The 21,617-nt window shown below is 43.6% G+C and overlaps 1 protein-coding gene and 1 long non-coding RNA gene across 4 annotated transcripts in view; one reads left to right on the top strand and one right to left on the bottom strand.

Annotated features, from left to right (window-relative positions):
• Positions 1–21,617, top strand: part of COMMD1 (copper metabolism domain containing 1) — a 241,074-nt gene that overhangs the window by 44,147 nt on the left and 175,310 nt on the right. The gene's annotated exons all lie outside the window — the stretch shown is intronic.
• On the bottom strand, positions 3,542–10,010 carry LOC108581651. The gene is made up of 3 exons (XR_001894169.3): positions 9,819–10,010; positions 7,661–7,748; positions 3,542–3,755 (listed from the first exon to the last, which is right to left on the bottom strand). It is a non-coding gene; the product is annotated as an uncharacterized LOC108581651 (long non-coding RNA).

Below are 21,617 nucleotides of genomic sequence, written 5' to 3' on the forward strand. Positions count from 1 at the left end.
AAATAAGTTCTTTTAGTTTATATCAAGTCATACAGCTTCAGCTTATAGGGCTTTGGGACAAGAGAAGCTAGAGTCTCAATAAAGATCCCGGCAGTCAGGTTTTAGTTCCTAGTGACTTCAGGTCAGGAGGGTGGGAGAAAAATTGGAAACATTAATTACTGACAAGATATGCAAGACAGCAGGATCCAGTTTACAGAGTGGTGAAAAATAACTCAGAGACAAACAACAGAACTACAGTCTGATAACCCAGACTGGTTATAGTTTTCTATTGAAATAACCCAGACTGGAAATAGTTTTCTATTGAAATGTAAAATTTCTGGCCTGATGTGGTGGCTAATGCTTATAATCCCAGCACTCTGGGAGGATCACTTGAGGTTAGGAGTTAAAGATCCACTCTGGGTGGATCACTTGAGGTTAGGAGTTAAAGACCAGCCTGGCCAACATGGCGAAACCCCCTCTCTACAAAAATACAAAAATTAGCTGGGCATGATGGCAGGTGCCCGTAATCCTAGCTACTCAGGAGGCTGAGGCAAGAGAATTGCTTGAACCTGGGAGGTGGAGGTTGCAGTGAGCCGACCGAGATCACACTGCTGCACTCCAGCCTGGGTGACAGAACAAGACTCTGTTTCAAAAAAAAAAAAAAAAGATAAAATTTCTCTGTACATCATCCTCAGTTTGATCAAAGATAAAAGTAAGACTACTCTTGTTTACAAAACAAGTGTAATCTTATTAAATTTGATCTAATTATTTATATAAGTGCAGCAAGAATGATAATTGAACATATGCTTGATCTTAGGTTATCGTTTTGTTTTTGTTTGTTTTTTTGAGACAGAGTCTCACTCTGTTGCCCAGGCTAGAGTGCAGTGGAGCTATCTCAGCTTACTGCAACTTCCTCCTCCAGGGTTCAAGCGATTCTCCCACCTCAGCCTAAGTAGCTGGGATTATAGGTGCGTGCCACCACGCGTGGCTAATTTTTTGTATTTTAGTAGAGATGGGGTTTCACCATGTTGCCCAGGCTGGTCTCAAACTCCTGAGCTTAGGGGGATTCGCCGACCTTGGCCTCCCAAAGTACTGAGACACCATGCCCAGCCCAGCCCAGTTTTTTTTTTTTTTTTTTTTTTTTTAAATTTTCATTCCCATTTTACAGATGAGGGTTATCAGTTTGGATGCACCTATTAGCTTCTCTAGTAGGGTTCTGGAAATTCCTACTCAGTCCAGTGGTATGATTTCAAAGTTATGTAAGCAATGTGATGAGAAATCTCTACCCTACAGTATCTGAGGCAGTCACTTATGTTGATTATGAAGCATTCCGGCTTGTAGCTGATTGTGAGCTTTCAGGGAAGCATTTGAATATAAGAGTAATTATATGTAAATGACAAAAGACCTACAATGGCCATGATTAAAGATTTTATTAGAGTTCATTATCAAAATAATGGAGTTGACAAAGAAATTTGGTTGTTTCTGTACCATACAACATTTTAAGATAAAAACTGGAATTATGATTGATAACATTATATCAGAATATATTACGGACAGTGAGTGCGTTGACAAATTTCTAGAAACTTCATGTAGTTGTTTTAAAAAGCAGACAGGGTCTTGCCTTATTGTCCAGGATGGTCTTGAACTCCTGGGCTCAAGCGATCCTCCCGCCTTGGCTCCCAAAGTGCTGGGGTTTTAGGTGTGAGCCACCACACCTGGCCTTCCATACAGTGTTTTGAGTACTTATATTAATAACATTTTCTCATACAGATATGAACCCAAAATATGACACGGGGTCTTAGTCAATTTGGAAAGTTTATTTTGCCAGGGTTAAGGACCTGCCTATGACATAATCTCAGGAGGTCCTGATGACATATGCCCAGGGTAGTCTGAGTGTAGCTTGCTTTTATACAATTTAGGGAGACATATCAGTCAATATATGTAAGATTTACATTGGTTTCATCTGGAAGGGTGGGACAACTCGAAGTGTGGGCTTCCAGGTCATACGTAGATTTAAAGATACTCAGATTGGCAATTGGTTGAAAGATTTAATGTCAAAGAAAGGAATGTCTGGGTTAACATAAGGGGTTGTAGACACCAAGGCTTCGTCCTGCAGATGAAGGAAGCCTCCTGGTAGCAGACTTTATAGAAAATAGATTTTAAATGTTTCTTATCAGACTTATAGTCTGCATTAATGTTAGTGCTGGAGGGGTATGATAATTACCCCCACTTCCCCTTCATGGCCTGAACCAGTCTTTCTGGTTAAATTTTAGAGTGCCCCGGCCAATGAGGGAGTGCATTCAAATGGTTGTGAGAGCCTTTAAATTTTCCCCCTTTTGACCAAGATTTGCCAGAGGCAACATCAGTGGCTACCAGATTTTAATTTTGTCCCACAGTGGGCACAGTGTTGCTGGGATGGCATGGCTGCCTGCCCCTGGTCTATCCTGTCCTTCCCTATGACCGAGAAACTTAGAGTGAACAAGACTTATGGCCAATTAATTATTCTAAGCCAGATAGGAATAGACATGGACAGGCATTCATTTACCCTTTAAAATTATTATTAATTTTGTTTTTTAAGTAGAAGGTCAACAAACAAAAAGCCAAAGGTGAGGTTACAAAACCGACTTATTTTTAACTTCTATACTATGCATTGAGCCATAGCTCAATCTTGTTTTTAGTTCTAGTATGTAATCTTGGTTTTAGTTACAGACTTATAGCAATTAGCTATACAAAACAAGCGTTGTTCTGAAAAAATTTAAAAAAATATGTATATCTGTACAACTCATACCCAGGAGGTTTTGTCGTAAGGTATCGTTATCCTGTCAGTAATTATTTTCTTCTTTTACCAGCTGTTCAGGCATCTTTGTACACATCCTTGATTTGGAGGGTCTGACCTTGACCTAATTGTATCCCTCAAAACTTGCCTTTACACTCTCATGTAACAGTCCCTGGGCCTAGAGGGAGGGTGCTTATATGGTCTTAGTAGTAAGGCATTTGCGGTGAAAAACAGATTGGGCCCAGTGGGATTGTTGCAGGTGGTTAGGCATGAGCTGGGCAGCAGAGAGAGCTCTCCTCTACCAACTAGAATGTCGGGTAGATGGTTCAGCAGTTATCGCATTGCCTGTCTAAAAATGATAATTCGGCAGCACCAGGGACAGGCCGTTTCCTGATGGTCCACACCTGTTAACATCATCAAACTGTTAATTGAATGCAGGCCCCACGGAGGAGCAACTTCCTGGGCATGCATGTTGAGACAAAAAAAAAAAAAAAAAATTGGTGAGGTATGATCGTCCGGGGGGCACAGGAAAAGGGAAGGAAGCCTCAGATGGGTGTGCTTATAACTCCCTAAATACATTGCGTGTGTTCAGTTCCAAAGGATAAGGAAAGCACTGGGCAAGTGGAAAGCCCGCTCTAAAGGAAGAAACATGGGAAAAAGGCGAGCTTATAAAATTCCTAGGATCACGGTTGAACAGGGTACTTGACCTTTTCTCTTTAACCTTCATGTGCCCACTTGGGTCTCTTCCAAGCACACTTGCTTTCCTGTTCTAAGACCTTTTCAAATAAACTTCCATTCCTGCTCTGGAACTTGCCTTGGTCTCTTTTTCTGCTTTATGCCCCTCAGTCAGATTCTTTCTTGTGAAGAAGCAAGGACTCAAGTTGCTGTGGACCTGTACAGATTTGCCGCTGGTTAACTTGGATCTCTTCCACTGGTTAACAGGATGCCAAATGAGAGAGGTTGGCATCTCTGATTTTGAGAATACCATAATTTTGGTTTCCTTTTAAGTAATGAGAAATAAGTAACATTAATATTGTGATAATCAAAAGAGTATTTGTATGTCAGAACAGAAAAGGGAACCTCTTTCATTAGGTCACCAACTAAAGATATGAAGAAAAATTATAATCTGGTACTCTCTAGAGGATTATTGTGTCCAAGAAATAATTCATAATTCAGTCTACACTCAAAAAAACAAAAGTTAGTGTCAAGTGTTATACTTTTCCTTTGAAACAGTTTCTCTCTCTAGACTTCCGTTTCTATTAAAGAGAAATTATAGTAAGATCAATTTGTATGCAAATTAAGTTTTAGGCTTATTATACTTTGCCTGATTATTCACATAAAGTGCAGCAAGAATTGATTGGCTTGGCCGGGCGCGGTGGCTCAAGCCTGTAATCCTAGCACTTTGGGAGGCTGAAGAGGGCAGATCCCAAGGTCAGGAGATCGAGACCACCCTGACTAACATGGTGAAACCACGTCTCTACTAAAAATACAAAAAAAAAGAAAATTAGCTGGGCCTGGTGGTGGGCGCCTGTGGTCCCAGCTACTCGGGAGGCTGAGGCAGGAGAATGGTGTGAACCCAGGAGGCGGAGCTTGCAGTGAGCGGAGATGGCGCCACTGCATTCCAGTCTGGGTGACAGAGCAAGACTCCATCTCAAAAAAAAAAAAAAAAAGAATTGATTGGCTATATAGGCTCCTTTCAAGTTGACTTTGCTGAACTTTATCTAAAAATATACTATTTTAGTCAAAGTCTTGGTAAAATAACCAGTGTCTCCAATTGTTTTGTTCTAAAAGACTCTTACTGAACTTATGCAAATAACTATATTTTCATAAAATCACAATTTGAATTTTGGATAACTCAGAGAGAAAGGTAAATTTGCTTACAAAAACATATTTCACCCAAATGGTCTAAACTATAAATAACTATAAAAAATTTTTTTGGACCGTTCTTTAACCAGAGCAGCAGCCTTCCAAACAAGATGTTTGTTCAACTCGGAACTGCCATTCACAAGCCAAACAGGTCATGGGAGCTATCAGGTACTGTAGAATCTAGCAGCTCCTCAGATAGCTAGAATCAGTACTAGGGACAAAAAGAGGGTCCTTGCTTGTGAGTATCTCCTTCTTGTATTCCCAGGTAGCAAGAGCCTGTGTAAACCATTTTAATTTTATCATGGAAGTCTTTTGAACACCTTTATTTTCATTAGCATAGGGGTAGCTCCAGCCAACATTCCATAACAAGGCAGTAAATGTCCCTCAAGTAGAAATTGTCTAGTCCAGCAGTTGTTATTGGGAAGTACTCACAGTTTTTTGTCATAAGTCCCAATAAATGCTCCACAAAAGGCTACAAAGTGGAGGATTTGTCCTGTCTAGTACTCCAGCTTCTCCCCTATATTTTGTGGGCTAAGGCAATCTTTCTAGTTCCCATTTAGTAAGTTCAGTTAATATTTGTCAATAAGCAGATTTACCTGCCTTCAGTTTTATAGTACTAGATAGGGAAAACATCCCCCAGTCACATACAGTGCCCATTTTCATAAGACATTTAGGTAAAAGGAGTCACAACTACCTTACATAAAGTCTATTTAAACATCTCAGATTTCTTAATTCTGTAAACCTGTGTGTTTTTATGTTCTGGTCCCAGGAACTTTTCTACCCCCAGACCATTTTACCTTTTCTGGTAAAAAAAAAAAAAAAAAAAAAGGGGGGGGGGTTTGGGTTCCCAGCAGGGAGTTGAGCCAAGGGACTCAGGCCTTTTTGTCAAATTTTTATCTTAATTTGCCTCAGCATTGCCCCAGACAATGTCAGCTTTCTCATGATAATCTTTGCCTTCTGATTTTTTAAAAAACATTTTCCAATCTAGGGCAAATAGTGAATAAGCATCCAAAAATTTCTATCACTTTTCTGGGGTGAATTCTTTGACTCCCTTTTTCCTTTCCCATTTTTTTTTGGTTAATGACCCCCATTTTTTGTTTTGTTTTTTTTTTTTTTGAGATGGCGTCTCACCCAGGCTGGAGTGTGGTGGCGTGATCTCTGCTCACTGCAACTTTTGACTCCCGGGTTCAAGCGATACTCCTGCCTCAGCCTCTTGAGTAGCTGGGATTACAGGCACTCGCCACCATGCCTGGCTAATTTTTGTATTTTTAGTAGAGACGGGGTTTCTCCCTGTTGGCCAGGCTGGTCTTGAGCTCCTGACCTTAGGTGATCCACCTGCCTCAGCCTCCCAAAGTGCTGGGATTACAGGCATAAGCCACCTTGCCTGGCCATGAGGTGTAAGCATGCGTAAGACCATGAGGGACAGCAAATTTGATAAGGCCTCTCAAGCAGTCATATGATTCTGTGGGAAGGGTACCCATGTAAAAGGGGCCCTGTTAACCTCCAGATTTACCATGACCTGCGTTATGGACATATTAGGTAGGAGAATATCCCGGTCATTATAAAGCCAGTCCTATGTGGCTTGCATATGAAGCATATCAACTGTTTCATCTGTGGTGCTCCACTTGGTATTTTATAGGGGGAGGCAGGAAGTCCCCTTCTCGGGGCAAACCTTACAGTGGCATTTATTTGGTCCACTAGGCTGGTTGTTCTCTCAGGAATAACTTCCTGTGCATTTGGATCACATACATTCATCAGTGATTGTTTAATAGTGAGCTGTGGGTCCTGCATTAACCCAAACAAGTTCTTTCATTCTGTAGCATTTAAAATTAAGGATTTTGTCCTTAAAATGGTCATTTTTACAGTCCATTATTATAAAAGTTTCTCCAGAAGCTGATGATACCAATCTATGAAACAGAACAGTTCCTTTACATTAAACCCTCTGGTTTTAATAGTTACTTGGTTTTGCCCTTCCCCAATATTGACTATCTTCTTGGTAACCACAGGCCTCAGAGGTAACTTTATTTGCCCTGGCATACTTTTTCTTTTTATCCATTTAGTTTTATTTGTACAATTTTTCCTTTATTTTAAAGTGACGCTTAAATAGTCTCTTAACTAGGGAAAAACTTACATTTTCTTTAGCAAAAAACACATCCTTGTGTGTGTTTGTTTATTTATTTTTGAGACAGTCTTGCTCTGTCACCCAGGCTGGAGTGCAATGGCATAATCTCGGCTCACTGCAACCTCTGCCTCTCAGGTTCAAGCAGCTGGCCTCAGCCTCCTGAGTAGCTGGGATTACAGGCATGCGCCACCATGCCCAGCTAATTTTTGCATTTTTAGTAGAGATGGGGTTTCACCATGTTGTCCAGGCTGGTCTCGAACTCCTGACCTCAGGGGAACCACCCACCTCGGCCTCCCAAAGTGCTGGGATTACAGGCATGAGCCACCATGCCTGGCTGTTTGTTTGTTTATTTTTCAGACAGTCTTTCTGTCACCCAGGCTGGAGTGCAGTGGCACTTGTGATCTGCCTGCTTCAGCCTCCCAAACTGCTGGGATGACAGGGGTGAGCCACTGTGCCTGGCCTTTTTTTTTTTTTTTAATGAAGTCTCACTCTGTTGCCCAGGCTGAAGGGCAGTGGCGTGATCTTGGCTCATTGCAACCTCCACCTCCCAGTGGATTCTCGTGCCTCAGCCTCCCAAGTAGCTGGGATTACAGGCATACATCATCACGCTCGGCTAACTTTTGTATTTTTAGTAGAGGTAGGGTTTCACCATGTTGGCCAGACTGGTCTTGAACTTCTGACCTCAAGTGATCTGCCCGCCTCGGCCTCCCAAAGTGCTGGGATTACAGGCAGGAGTCACTGTGTCCGGCTGTTAATTTATGAGTACTCTTTATCTTTAAGCCAATCTGGTACCTTGTGGCCAAAAACACATAACAAAGTATGTGTACATACACCTAAACACATATATATACACTCATACAAAGTTCTTGTAGTTTATGCTTCAGAACTCTAGCCATGAGATATTAATAGAGACTTACCAGTTTGCAAACAATAGCAAAAAGAGATGGTTGGATGCAAACAGTGGATTTTATCTCAGTGGAAAAGTAACAGCAGACTTAAAGCAGGCTGAAAAAAAAGCAGAGAGATAGAGAACTTAGGAACTTTATAGTTGCAGATTGAACTTCGGGCTCTGCATTTTTCTTGATGTAATTTGCTCATCAGTTTAAAATGTGCACAAGAACAGACCTCTAATGTGTAACCAGCTGCAGTATTAGAAAACGTGGCATGCTCTTCCATTACACAACCACTTTCAAGTAGAGGGGTCATAAAACCAAACAGGGTGCCTGAGAGAGGCCACTCTCCTTGTGTTTTTTCATGCCTAGATTATTTGTTTCCCACATTTTTTCTGAAAAGGAGGAACTGAGCTGTGCCTTAAGGTTTAGTGGAGTGGGTCAAAGTGTGCTGGTTGTGGGTGGGACTCCATAATGTGTCACCAATGAGTCATTTCTGCCCTTTTATGTGTCTCAGTTTCTCTTTCTAGACATACAGCACCACCAGGAGGGCTCAAAGTGAGGAATGAGGCTGGGTGCAGTGGCCGACACCTGTAATCCCAAACTGGGAGTCCGAGGCAGGTGGATGGATCACTTGAGGTAGCAGTTCGAGACCAACCTGGCCAATATGGTGAAACCCCATCTCTACTAAAAATACAAAAATTAGCCAGGTATGGTGGCACGCACCTGTAATCCCAGCTACTCAGGAGGCTGGGACACAGGAATTGCTTGAACTCGGGAGTCAGAGCTTGCAGTGGGCGGAGATCCTGCCATTGTGCTCCAGCCTGGGCATCTCAGCAAGACTCCGTTTCAAAAAAAAAAAAAAAGCAGTGACCAGCTCCTGTATGTACGTCCTGGATAAGAGTTTTTTTAAACTAATTTTCTTGGGAGTTCCCTGTAGGGCTGCTGCACGTTGTAGGGGGTCAACCCTGCAGATACTTCCACTTGGTCCCCAGTCACCCAGGGTTGCCTTTTGGTTGGAAGGAGCAAAATGCCCTTTCTTTTTGGAGTTGAGGAAACTCAGTCTGTCATCTATGAAAATGACAGTTCAGTTCCTCACACAAACGTGCACACAAGCCAATCGAGATTAATTTCAGGAGGAAAGGCAACGAGAAGACTCTTTAGAATGCACCCCTGGGCCAGGTGTGGTCTTATGCCTGTAATCCTAGCACTTTGGGAGGCCAAGGCAGGTGGATCACTTGAGCTCAGGAGTTCAAGACCAGCCTGGCCAACATAGCAAGACCCTGTCTCTACAAAAAGTACAAAAATTAGCTGGGTATGGTGGCACACCTCTGTAGTCCCAACTACTCTGGAGACTGAAGAGGAGGATCTCTGGAGCCTGGGAAGTTGAGGCTGCAGTGAGCCATAATGGTGCCAGAGGACTCCAGCCTTTGAGCAAGACTCTGTCTCAAAATAATAATAACAACAACAATAGTAATGATAATAATAATGGGAATGCACCTCTGAACTAGAATTAGGATCCTAGACAACAACTTCCTGGGAGCTCAGGTAAACCAGCTAAGACCACTTCATGTAAACCATCTTCAGCCACTCTTAACTTTGTAGCTCTCATCTGCCATTACACATGCCAAAGCCAAATCCTCTCATGGTACAAGGTAATTTCTGGTATCTCCAAAAGTCAAAGAATCAAGTAGTGCAATACAGGAAAGCAGAACCGTAGACCTAAAAGCATCTGCCCATTACTCTTGAAAACTCCATAAAGAAAACACGACATCCCAAAAAGCGGCAAGTGGTGCCTTTGTTCTGACTTCTTTAAGGGGTTCGGGTTAATAGAAGGCTTCTCTAGATTTTTTTTTGGTAGCAAAGATGGGGAAGGGGAAGGGGAAGGAGGAGTAAGGTGGAAGAAAAGACAGAAACCACATGCATGGTTTTGTTTTGCTTTTCCTTTTTGCTGCTGCAAGGAGTTTTAGCCAATTCAGATGTCTTGTTCCCCATAATTGGAATTCTCATTCAGATCTGGCCAAGTTGGTTAGAGTTGGAGCTGGTCAAACCCGATGGGAGAAAGACCAGAACAACAAAAAACCAACAATATGATTACTGAGTGCTCTAATGGCAAGGCAAAATTAAGACCAGCTGATTGTTAATTGTAATTTTAGCCAAATGAAAGCCCAATTCACCTACTTACCTAGGAATGGGTCTCAGGTGGAAGACTGCTCTCTACTATCCCAGAAGCAGGAAAAAACTCAAACTCCAGAAAGGAGTTAGCTGCTGTCACGCGCGTCCGTGTGAAGAGATCACCAAACAGGCTTTGTATGAGCAACATGGCTGTTTATTTCACCTGGGTGCAGGCGGGCTGAGTCCGAAAAGAGAATCAGCAAAGGGAGATAGGTGTGGGGCCGTTTTATAGGATTTGGGTAGGTAAAGGAAAATAAGTCAAAAGGGGCGTTGTTCTCTGGTGGGCAGGAGTGGGAGTTACAGGGTGCTCAGTGGGGAAGTTTTTGAGCCAGGATGAGCCAGGAAGAGGAATTTCACAAGATAATATCATCGCTTAAGGCAAGGACCAGCCATTTTCACTTCTTTTGTGGTGGAATGTCATCGGTTAAGGCGAGGCAGGGCATTTGCACTTCCTTTGTGATTCTTCAGATACTTCAGGCCATCTGGGCATAAACGTGCAAGTCACAGGGGATGTGAAGGCTTGGCTTGGGCTCAGAGGCCTGACATTCCTGCCTTCTTATATTAATAAGAAAAATAAAACAAAATAGTGTGAAGTGTTGGGGCGGCGAAAATTTTTTTGGGGGTGGTATGGAGAGAGAATGGGTGATGTTTCTCAGGGCTTCTTCAAGCGGGATTGGGGCGGCGTGGGAACATAGAGTGGGAGAGATTAAGCTGAAGGAAGATTTTGTGGTAGGGGGTGATACTGTGGGGTCATTAGAAGAAACATTTGTCATATAGAATGCTTGGTGACGGCCTGGATGCAGTTTTGTATGAATTGAAATACTAAATGGAAGACACAAGGTAAGAGAAGGAGAAAGAACAGGTATTGAAGGACTAAGAATTGGGAGGACCTAGGACATCTAATTAGAGAGTGCCCAAGGAGGTTCAGCATAGCCTTGCCAGCAAAGATCATTTATTTACTTTAAGAGGGAATTTAGAGTGGCGGTTTGGGATAGCACTAGGAGATACCAACTGTGATGGCTTGGAGAAACAGTGTAAACCGGCAGTGTAAACATGAGCAGGGCATTTATGAGTAGTTGAGAACGGTGAATAGGAGGAGTAAGACTAGACAGAATACAGTAGGGATGAAAGTTTTTTGGGGTGCAGTCTAAGTTGGTCTGGTGTCTGGAATGAGACTGGGACCTAATAAAAAGGAGCGTCCACATAGGAGCTCAAATGGGCTGGAACCTGTAGCATTCCGAGGATAGGCCTGAATTCTGAGAAAGGAAAGTGGTAAAAGTATTGTCTAGTCCTTTTTAAGTTGGTGACTGAGCTTGGTGAGGTGTGTTCTTAAAAGACCATTAGTCCATTCTACCTTTCCTGAAGATTGAGGACGGTAAAGGATATAAAGGTTTCACTGAATACCAAGAGCCTGAGAAACTGCTTGGGTCATTTGACTATTAAAGGCTGGTCTGTTATCAGACTGTATAGAGGTAGGGAAGCCCAAACCGAGGAATTGTGTCTGAAATGACCGCGGTGGCCTTCTCAGACCCTGTGGGAAAGGCCTCTATCCATCCAAAGTGTCTACCCAGACTAAGAGATATTTTAGTTTTCTGACTCAGGGCATGTGAGTAAAGTCAATTTGCCAGTCCTGGGCAGGGGCAAATCCTCGAGCTTGATGTGTAGGAAAGGGAGGGGGCCTGAACAATCCCTGAGGGGCAGTAGAATAGCAGATGGAACACTGAGAAGTGATCTCCTTGAAGATAGATTTCTAGGATGGAAAGGAAATGAGAGGTTCTAAGAGGCAGGCTAGCGGCTTGTAACCTACTATGAAATGACGACAGAACAGAATGGGCCTGTGAGGCTGGAAGGAGATAATTTCATTGGTCTAAGAACTATTTGCCTTGTGTGTGAAGAGATTGATAGGTGGAAGTTTCAGCGGGGAGTAGGTGGGAGTGGCTGATGTGAAGGAGGAAAACTGCCCTGAGGGATAGAAGTTGTAATGCTAGCTGCTTTTTTAGCTAACTTACAGCATAAGCTTTGTCCTGAGTGATGGGATCTGATGCCTTTTGATGGAAAGGCGAAGAAGAGAGGCTGGGGTGAAGGGTGTAAAGGAATAGTAACGAAAGTATGTTTGAGATCCAGAACAGAATACTGGGTTGTGGAGGGAGGTATTGAGAATAGGAGAGTATATGGGTTTGGTGCTACGGGGTGGATAGGCAAGACAATTTGGTTGACAAGGTACAGATCCTGAACTAACTTGCAAGCCTTGTCTGGTTTTAGGACAGGTAAAATGGGGGCATTGTAAGGGGAGTTTACAGGGTTTAAAAGGCCATGCTGTAGCAGGCGAATGATAACAGGCTTTAATCCTTTTAAAGCGTGCTGCGGGATGGGATATTGGCATTGAATGGGGTAAGGGTGACTGGGTTTAATGAGATGGTAAGGGGTGACTGATCAGTCGCCAAGGAGAGGTATCCTATACTTGTGGGTTAAGGTGGGCGATACAAGAGGAGGATGCGAAGGAGGATTTGAACCGGGGGGAAAAGGCAGCAATGAGGTGTGGCTGTAGTCAGGGAAGCAGATAATTTAAAATGTCTCGACCTAATAAGGGAACTGGGCAGGTGGGGATAACTAAAAAGGAATGCATAAAAGAATGTTGTCCAAGTTGGCACCAGAGTTGGGGAGTTTTAAGAGGTTTAGAAGCCTGGCCGTCAATACCCACATTTATGAGGCAAGGGAAACAGGCCCTTGAAAAGAAGGTGATGTGGCGTGGGTAGCCTCTGTATTGATTAAGAAGGGGACGGACTTACCCCTCACTGTAAGAGTTACCCAAAGTGTCTGTGATGGTCCAGGAGGCTTCTGAGGTGATGGGGCAGCGTCAGTCTTCAGCTGCTAAGCTGAGAAGATCTGGGAAGGAGTCAGAGAGCCTTGGGCCAGAGTTCCAGGGGCTCTGGGAGTGGCTGCTGGGCGAGTTGGACAGTCCGATTTCCAGTGGGGTCCCTCTCAGATGGGACACGGCTTAGGAGGAATCCCGGGCTGCGGGCATTCCTTGGCCCAGTGGCCAGCTTTCTGGCACTTGTAGCAAGTGCCTGGGGGAGGAGGTTCTGGAGGAACTCCTGGCAGCTGCGGTTCAGGCGTTTGGAGTTGTGTGCTGGAGATGTGGGTGGGGTTTGTCTCACAGTGGAGGCAAGGAATTGCAACTCAGAAGTAAGTTGCTACTTGGCTGCCTCTACTCTATTATTGTACACCTTGAAGGCGAGGTTCATTAAGTCCTGTTATGGGGTTTGAGGGCCGGAATTTAATTTTTGGAGCTTTATTTAATGTTGGGAGCAGATTGGGTAATAAAATAAAATGTATATTAAGAATAAGATGGCCTTCTGACCTTTCAGGGTCTGGGGCTGAAAAGCGTCTCAGGGTTGCTGCTAAATAGGCCATGAACTGGGCTAAGTTTTTTATATTTGATGAAAAAGAGTCTAAACGCTAACTGATTTGGAAGAGGTCAGATAAAGAAAAAGGAACATTAACCTTGACTATGCCTTTAGTTCTAGCCACTTTTTTAAGAGGAAATTTCTGGGCAGGTAGGGGAGGGCTAGTCGTGGAATGAAACTGTAAGCCAGACCGGGTGTGAGGAGGGGAGGTGATAAAAGGACTATATGGTGGGGGAGCAGAGGCTGAGGAAAAATTGGGACCTAGCTCGGCCTGGCGAGGAGGGGAGAGGTCAGATGGGTCTGTAGAAAGGAAGATTAGAAGGACTCAGTGTCACTTGGGATTGGGGCTGAGGGGACAGGTGGGAGGGAAAGAAGGAAGATTTCGGACAAGTTGCATTGGGAACAGAGACTAGGGAGGGACCGATGTGTAAAAGAATGCCTGGAGGTCAGGCACCTCAGACCGTTTGCCCACTTTACGACAAGAATTATTTAGCTCTTGTAGGATGGAAAAAATCGAAAATGCTGTTTTCTGGCTATTTGGAACTACTGTCGAGTTTGTATTGGGGTTAAGCGGTATTATAGAAGAAAATAAGGCATTTAGGTTTTAGGTCAGGTGTGAGTTGAAGAGGTTTTAGGTTCTTGAGAACACAGGTTAAGGGAGAAGGAGGAATGGAGGGTGGAAGTTGCCCGTAGTGAAGGAGGCAAGCCCAGAGAAAAGAGAGAGTAGAGATACGAAGAGAAGGAGTTCGGGGGTTCTTGCCCTCCAGAAAAGCGGGAAAGGGGTCGGGGTGCGGAACTAAGGTATTGGGGCGCAAAAATAAGATATCGGGGCACAAAAATAAGAGGGGGCGCAAAAATAAGGTCAGGGCGCAAAAATAAGAGGTCGGGGTTCTTGCTCCTACCCCAGAAAAGCAGAGAAGGGGTAGAGACAGGGAGGGTTGGGGTTGGGGTACTTGCCCCTCCCCCAGAAAAGCGGGCCTTGCCGCTTAGGGTGAAGGACCAAGGCAGGCGTCCCCGCAGCGTGGTCAGACACCCCTGAAACGTGGGTGAGTAATCAGAGAGGCGTCCCTGCAATGATTAAGCACCAAGGGAAGGCTGCCTTCCCCAGTCCGTGACTGGCGCCGGCGTTTTGGGTTCCACGGATAAAACGTGTCTCCTTTGTCTCTACCAGAAAATGAAAGGAATTGAAATTAAAGAAGGGAGAGATTGAAGGGTGGTGCCAAGATTGAAAGGAGAAAGAGGTTGAGAGATAGTGAGAGAGGTTGGAGAAGAGAGTAAAAATGGGGCCGCTTACCCGATTTAAAATTGGTGAGATGTTCCTTGGGCTGGTTGGTCTGAGGACTAGAGGTCATAGGTGGATCTTTCTCACAGAGCAAAGAGCAGGAGGACAGGGGATTGATCTCCCAAGGGAGGTCCCCTGATCCGAGTCACGGCACCAAAATGTCATACGTGTCCATGTGAAGAGACCACCAAATAGGCTTTGTGTGAGCAACATGGCTGTTTATTTCACCTGGGTGCAGGCGGGCTGAGTCCGAAAAGAGAGTCAGCAAAGGGAGATAAGTGTGGGGCCGTTTTATAGGATTTAGGTAGGTAAAGGAAAATTAGTCAAAAGGGGCGTTGTTCTCTGGCAGGCAGGAGTGGGGGTTACATGGTGCTCAGTGGAGGAGCTTTTTGAGCCAGGATGAGCCAGGAAGAGGAATTTCACAAGATAATATCATCGCTTAAGGCAAGGACCGGCCATTTTCACTTCTTTTGTGGTGAAATGTCATCGATTAAGGCGAGGCAGAGCATTTGCACTTCTTTTGTGATTCTTAGTTACTTCAGGCCATCTGGGCATATACGTGCAAGTCACAGGGGATGCAATGGCTTGGCTTGGGCTCAGAGGCCTGACAACTGCCTTCCATCATTATGGAAGCAGGAGAACTTGCCTTCCTTGTTGGAGCAAGTAAAATTTCAGAAAAAGGAGTTGTATAACAAAATAAACTTTAGATATTGACCAAATTTTGGGAGATCAGGGATTCTCTGGCGTGGGGCCTCCCAGGCCTCAGCCAATTATCCTCTTGGTTTGAGCAGTAAAGATAGCTCAAGCCGGTACCAAGCACAAACAGGCGATTTGTCAAAGGTCGGGGCACTTCCACTCAGAAGCCCTTTCAGGTTGCCAAATGTGAACCCAAAATATCTGAGACAGGTTTTAGTGAATTTAGAAAGTTTATTTTGCCGGGGTTAAGGACGCAGCCACGACATAGCCTCAGGAAGTCCTAATGATATGTTCCCAGGGTGGTGAGGATACAGCTTGCTTTCGTACAATTTAGAGAGACATAATACATCAATCAATATATGTAAGATTTACATTGGTTTGATGTGGAAGGGTCAGACAACTCAAAGTGGGGGCTTCCAGGTCATAGGCAGATTTATTTATTTATTTATTTATTTTATAGGCAGATTTAAACACATTCTCATTGCCAGTTGGTTAACTGTCAGTAGAAAGGAATGTCTGGGTTAAGATAAGGGGTTGTGGAGACCAAGGTTTTATCCTGCAAATGAATCCTCCAGGTAGCCAGTTTTAGAGAAAATAGATTGTAAAGGTTTCTTATCAGACTTAAGGTCTGCATTAATGTTGCTGCTGGAAGGGTGTGATGAGGCATGTCCTACCCCCACTTCCCTTCATGGCCTGAACCAGTCTTTCTGGTTAAATTTTAGAGTGCCTTGACCAAGGAAGGAGTGCAGTCAGATGGTTGTGGGAGCCTCTGAATTTTATTTTTGGTTCACACAGATATAACTTAGAGAAGGTTAAGCATCACTTCTACAATGTTTCCCATGCAATTTAACGTATCAAATAAACCTAATTTAAAAAATTAATCAGAGATAAGTTCAGGAAAACCTAGATATTTTTAACATCTCTCTTTTTAAAAGATGAAAAAACAAACCCTTTGAGATTTTCCAGGGGCCGTTTGGAAAAATCTCAAGTTTGAGATTTTCCAGGGGCCCTTTGGAAAAATCTCAAGTTTGAGATCAAGATTTTATTTAGGATTTGATTTTGACAAGGCAAAATGTCAAAAGGTTCGAACGTTTGATTAAATAGGGTCCCAGGTCACATTTTTAAAAGAAGACTTGGTTCTCTTAAATAGGGATATAATAAAGCACTGGAAATTATTCCAATAAGACACAGAATCTTTGTTTCCTAGGCAGATTACTTAAAAAGTAAAGAAAAATCTTTTACACAATCTCTCATAAAGAGCAGATTAGTAGTCCAAGAAATTTAGTCCCTTGAGAGAGAAAATTGAACTCTAGTTTTACATCAATACACTATTGATATTAAAGCTTTAATTTTAAAACCTCATAAATAAACCCATTCAGTCTTAGCCAGCTTGACCATATAAAATATGGTTTTTTTCTTTTGTTTTTTTGTTCCACATTTCCTTTACAACTTCATATATTCCTTCAGGTTTTTGTCCTTTCCTCTTTCACATTCTGGAACAACCTTTCAACACCTCTTAAACAACTACAAAAACTTATTTTGCATTCCTTGGATACTTTTATCTTTTTTTTTTTTTTTTGAGACGGAGTCTCGCTCTGTCACCCAGGCTGGAGTGCAGTGGCCGGATCTCAGCTCACTGCAAGCTCTGCCTCCCGGGTTTACGCCATTCTCCTGCCTCAGCCTCCCGAGTAGCCGGGACTACAGGCGCCTGCCACTTCGCCCGGCTAAGTTTTTGTATTTTTAGTAGAGATGGGGTTTCACTGTGTTAGCCAGGATGGTCTCGATCTCCTGACCTCGTGATCCGCCCGTCTCGGCCTCCCAAAGTGCTGGGATTACAGGCTTGAGCCACCGTGCCTGGCCCCTTGGATACTTTTAATAGAGTTGTTTTCCTTCACGGTTATTGCTTCCAGTAGTTTTGTTTCCATATATACATTATTTTTAACAACATTTTACAGGGAAATCTAGGCAGTAGTCATGAATTGTCTGTCATATAACAGCATTTTTTTTTTTAGCAGATTAGTAAATTTTATGAATATAGCATTTCACATGTTCTAGAAATAAAAACTTTTTCATAATAAAACTTCTCAATGTGGTCAAAAGTAGATGTTTACTAAGAGACCCAAATATCTTTAGTTTCTCTATAAAAATAAGTAGCTAAAAGCATGTATAATTTAAACATGTTTAGTAACTGTGTTACTGGGGGTCCTTGCTCCCAGAGCTCCCAAGATGGTGGGGGGCCACTTCCACAATGGCGGCAGGCCGCTTTCAAGATGGTGGCAAGCCTCATGTTCTCTTGACCAGGGAATGGACTCTTGGGCCACGCGGTGAGTGTTATAGCTCTATTAGAAGCCGTGGGTCACAGAAGAGAACCGTGGAACCTAGTAACTAGTGTTCAGCTTGATTAGCATGAACCCAGGCACTTAGCCCTGCAGGAACAATGGCAAACCTTTAGCCTGATGGGGAGTGGCAGTGGGCGCCTCCCTTGATCAGGAGCACAGCGGACACCCTGCCGGATCCAGAGGGCTGGAAGTCAGCGGCGGGTCTGTGCCAGCGGCAAACAGCAGTGGTGAACTGCGAGCAAAAGCTCAGCTCCACCAGGAGAGGGTGCAGTTGTAAGATTTAATAGAGTGAAAACAGAGCTCCCATACAAAGGTAGGGGACCCAAAGAGGGTAGCGGTTTGGTATGCCTGGGTTTATATCCTGATCATTGTCCCTCCTGCTGTGCTCTCAGGCAATAGATGATTGGTTATTTCTTTACCTCCTGTTTTTGCCTAATTAGCATTTTAGTGAGCTCTCTTTCCTACCTGATTGGTGAGGTGTTAGCTAAGTCGTAAGCCCCGTGTTTAAAGATGGATGCAGTCACCTTCCCAGGTAGGCTTAGGGATTCTTAGCCTAGGAAATCCAGCTAGTCCTGTCTCTCAACTATTTCAGCATTTTATTTTACTTAGAACAATCTATATATTCAATGAATACCTGTAACTTAGTATAACTTAAGGTTTCAAATTACCAAACAGATTTTGGAAAGACTTTCATTTATTTTTATTTTTTGAACAACCTTTGAGCAAATAATTTTTTCTTTTAAAAAATTTGTGGGCCGGGCGCGGTGGCTCAAGCCTGTAATCCCAGCACTTTGGGAGGCCGAGACGGGTGGATCACGAGGTCAGGAGATCGAGACCATCCTGGCTAACACGGTGAAACCCCGTCTCTACTAAAAAAATACAAAAAACTAGCCGGGCGAGGTGGCGGGCGCCTGTAGTCCCAGCTTATTCAGGAGGCTGAGCCAGGAGAATGGCGTGGAACTCGGGAGGCGGGAGCTTTGCAGTGAGCTTTGAGATCTGGCCACCGTGACTCCAGCCTGGCGAGCAGAGCTGTGACTCTGTCTCAAAATTTGTGGCCGGCGTGGTGGTTCTCGGGTTTTGTAATCCCAGTGACTGGGAGGCCACGGGATGGATCAATGAGGTCAGGGAGGATCGAGACCATCCTGGTTAACATTTGAAACCCCTGGCCCCCTACTAAAAAAATACAAAAACTTACCGGGCGAGGTGGTGGGTCTCAGAAGTCCCAGCCATCTCCGGGAGGCTGAGGCAGGAGAATGGCGTGGAACCCGGGAGGGAGCTTGCAGGAGTCAGATATTTCACCGTGACCCAGCTCATTACAGAGTGAGACTGGCCTCAAAAAAAAAAATTAAAAAAAAAAAAATTTGTAATTTCTTTAGGGTCACAATAAAGGGTGGGTTCACGCCATAATCCCAGCACTTTGGGAGGCCGTGAGGGCAGGATCACCTGAGTGTCAGGGATTTGAGACCACCTGGCCACCATGGTGAAACCTGCCTCTACTAAAAATTCAAAATTACTGGTGTGCGCGGATGGCTTGTAATCCCAGCTACTCAGGAGGCTGAGGCAGTAGAATTGCTTGAACGCAGGAGGCAGAGGTCGCAATGAGCCAAGATGGTGCCACTGTAGTCCAGCATGGGCGACAGAGTGAGACTTTGTCTCAAAAAACAGCAAACAAACAAAAAAATTTTTTTTTGTACTTTTTTTTTTTTTTTTGGAGATGGGGTGCTGTATGTTGCCCAGGCTGTTCTCAGAATTCCTGGGCTCAGGCATTCCTCCCGCCTCAGCCTCCTGAGGTAGCTGGGCTTATAGGCATGCACCAGGGCTCATCTTATTTCTACTTTTAAGACTTGTGAAACACAATTATTGTTGAAATAGTTTGTCAGAACAGACTCAATGTGATTAAAATCACATTTGTACATTTATGATCTTAAACATTTAATAAATATATTAACTTATTTTATGAGTAAGCCCAATAAATAAAGTTACTATAAATAAATAAATAAAATAAAATAAGTTAAAATAAATAAATAAAACAAGTTATTCAGGATGTGGAGGCAGGAGGATCATTTGAGTCCAAACCCAGAAGTTCGAGACCAGCCTAGGCAGCATAGCGAGACCCTGTCTCTTAAAGCAGAATTTTAAAAATGAAGCCATTGAAGTTCTAAATTATGCTTAGTAAAGTTATACCAACAAGAAAGGAAGGGAAAGAGCTAGGGCTGCAGTGGCAGAGCATATAGTCAGCAGGCTTTTGACAAGAAAGGGGGTTTCAGTTGACTGAGAAGTTCCCATGAGAAGAGCAGGATAAAGTGTAGAGACAGAGAAGCCTTAAAACAAAGAGCCCAGGGAGAACTAGCCTGAGACGAGTACAGAGAGGCTCAAAACCAAAACTGGGAAGAAGAGTTCCAGCCCAATGAGTTCCTTCCAAACAAAGAAGCCTTAGATTCTAACCTAGCTTCAGAGAGCACAGTCATTCAAAATGTGACTGAAATTATAAGCCTTTTTATGACTTACCCATGGATGCAATAGGTGTTCCCAAAAAGTGTGCAGAAGATGGAGCCCCTGATCCGAAGTCATTCCCAAAGATATCCAAAGAGAGAAGAAGTAAAAATCTTTTTCGCTGCAGGAAATAAGAATAGTGTTTGTCAATTCCAGATCAAGGCAGATTCAGTTAAAAGAAAAAAAAAAGAATGGTGTTTGTGAAAACCTGTGTCTGTGGCCTCCAACAAAAGTGAGAGACTTTTGACACTGGATAGGTGATGCTGAAATGGGATTTCTTAGTACTAGCAAGGCAGCAAGGAAAGAGAGGACGCAGGCCCTTATGGACTGAGATCTTTTATTTAGACAGACTCCCTTGAGAGCTGGCATGGTCCATAGGAAAGTATCTCAGGCCCCCAGGCCACTGGCTGCCTGCCTGCAGACATAGACCCACTGACGGGTAGAAAACCAATAACAGAATGCAGTCACTGGATCCAAGCCAAGGTCTCAGGACACAGAATGAAACAAACAGGACACTGTCGCTATCCCTGAGAAGGAAAGGATCTATTATAAGAGTACTTGAACCAAGTGTGACGGTACCTAAAGAACTAGTTCCTAAAGTGTTTTCTTCTGTAAATCTAAATTTTGGAAAATCCCTTTTAGAAAAGGAAAGCAGAGCCTCTTAACATCCTTGCTTAGCTGGACCCAGAGATCTAGGGTCTGACAGGTAAAATGTTTATTTTCACTGGCTGGGTCATAGGTCCTGGGATGTCAGTTGCAGTTTTCAGAACAAGCAGAGAATCCCAACCATCCCAACCTCATTGACAAATCTGTTGGGAGGAAAACTTTCCCTCCTCCAATTTGGGTTTAGTTGTTGGGGACCTGCACGTTATCTGATAATAGGCAGGTTGATAAGAGAAAAGACAAGTTTATTTATGTGTGTCATGGGAGTGCTCAGTGATGAGTAATTCACTCAATAGTCAGATAAAAGGTTTATACAGTAGTTCCCCCTAATCCCCTATGGATTAATAGGGGATTCCCCTATGTTCCAAGAGCCCAGTGAATGACCAAAACCACTGATAGTACTGAACCCTGGCCAAGGAACACTAAGGTCACTTTTTCACTTAAAGGAAGCACTTTATGGCTTCTCTTTGGCATATCCAAGTTGCCAGCATCACTATTCTTGTGCTTTGGGAACATTACTAAGTAAAACAAAGGTTACTTTAACACAGGCACTGTGACACTGAAATAATTGACCTGATAACTGAGAAGACTACTAAGTGACCTTGGGTAGCATATACAGCGTGGGTACCCAGAACAAAGGGAGGATACATGTCCAGGTCAGGAAGGAGTGGGAGGGTGCAAGACTTCATCACACTACTCAGATTGGCGCACAATTTAAAACTTATGAATTCTTTCTGGAATTTTCCAATTAATATTTTCAGTTCTTCACTGACCATAGGAAACTGAAATCAGGGAAAGCAAAACTGCAGATAAGGAGGAACTACTGTTTACCAACTTAAAATGGAGGAGAGGGATTTAGGGCTTCAATCGGAAGGTGAAGATGGTTCTGTTGGCCTTTTTGCTGCCAGTGGCAATGGGCAGACTGTCTC

Source organism: Papio anubis, chromosome 14 (genome assembly GCF_008728515.1).
Source record: "Papio anubis isolate 15944 chromosome 14, Panubis1.0, whole genome shotgun sequence".
NCBI lineage: Eukaryota > Metazoa > Chordata > Mammalia > Primates > Cercopithecidae > Papio > Papio anubis.